The sequence below is a fragment of the Callorhinus ursinus genome, unplaced genomic scaffold (assembly GCF_003265705.2).
Source record: "Callorhinus ursinus isolate GAN/ISIS: 27379988/994484 unplaced genomic scaffold, GSC_fseal_2.0 scaffold2, whole genome shotgun sequence".
Lineage (NCBI taxonomy): Eukaryota > Metazoa > Chordata > Mammalia > Carnivora > Otariidae > Callorhinus > Callorhinus ursinus.
Genome location: NW_027397064.1, coordinates 63,840,166 through 63,841,337, shown reverse-complemented (window position 1 = coordinate 63,841,337; position 1,172 = coordinate 63,840,166). Strand labels below are relative to the sequence as shown.

The 1,172-nt window shown below is 33.9% G+C and overlaps 1 pseudogene; it reads left to right on the top strand.

Moving 5' to 3' along the window:
• Positions 1–883: 883 nt before the first annotated feature.
• Positions 884–968, top strand: LOC112810382 (U6 spliceosomal RNA; annotated as a pseudogene).
• The last annotated feature ends 204 nt before the right edge of the window (positions 969–1,172 follow it).

Sequence of the window (1,172 nt, the reverse complement as noted above, 5' to 3'; positions counted from 1 at the left end):
TAATTAACTAATCTCTCGGCATTTGAGGTCCCCCAAAAGACAACTAAAAATGCTGTGGAATGAAGCTTTATTATTATTGGCTAAAGACCTTATGTTGATCTGGGATATTTGAATTTAAAAATATGGGTACCCAACTTTTTTACTGGAAAGAAGAGTCACATCAGGCAACGCACTCTCAAATGCTGAGGGAAATAGAGATTTTTTCTCTAAAAATAAAGTGGGTAATTTAGATTTGTACTTGGAGAAAACACAATGACAAATATTTTGGCAAGGTGTTAGAACTTGTGCATTAGTCTTGTCTTAATGGAAGAGAATCTGATGAAATCATTACATTTAAGCAGAGCAATCTTATAGTAGATGACGCTCTATCTATGTATAAACAGCCAAAAGAGACTTTCAGCCTAGGTTTCATGGTGCATCCCACTTATATACTCTCTAGCCAAGGACTGTGGGATCATCTCAGGTCTATGTGAATATCCAGATCAACAAGGCAGGGTACACTAATGGGATTTTTTTAATCCCAGTCAATCTGAGTTCACAAGGAAGAAATTACAAGGAATAGTTGACATATGTCTTTTCCAAACCATTACACATATTTGACATAGTTTAGACATGTGATTCAGAATACATTTTCAATCTAGCATTTTAGAACTCACTTGGGAAGTCACAAATTATAAAATAATGAATGAATAAACAAATAAACCAATGAAAGCAAGGCAAACAAAAATAGAAAATGCAAGGTACATGTCTTTGCTATGAATACAATTATCACCATTGGCTATGAATTTGAGGGAGTATGTCCCACAATAAATGCTATCATTTGGCTGAAAATGATTTTTGCCTATTTTGAAAAGTAGCAGATAGATGGAGAATAAAGAAAAGGTGAGTAAGAAATTTAACGACACAGAGAACATTAGCATGGACCCTATGCAAGGATGACGTAAATTCGTGAAGTGTCCCATATTAGAAAAAAAAAATAGGAAATTACTCCATTTATCTATACCTTGGGGGAATGATGAGATGTTTTATATAAGTGATTGATCACTTAACCTGATGACTACTTTTTTTTGGTTCACTCACCTCCTTTTCTTAATGTAAACACTTTCTGTGGAATTTTCTGGTTTGTACAGTGGATAGAAATTAATGATATACTTTTAGGCATAAGATCTCCA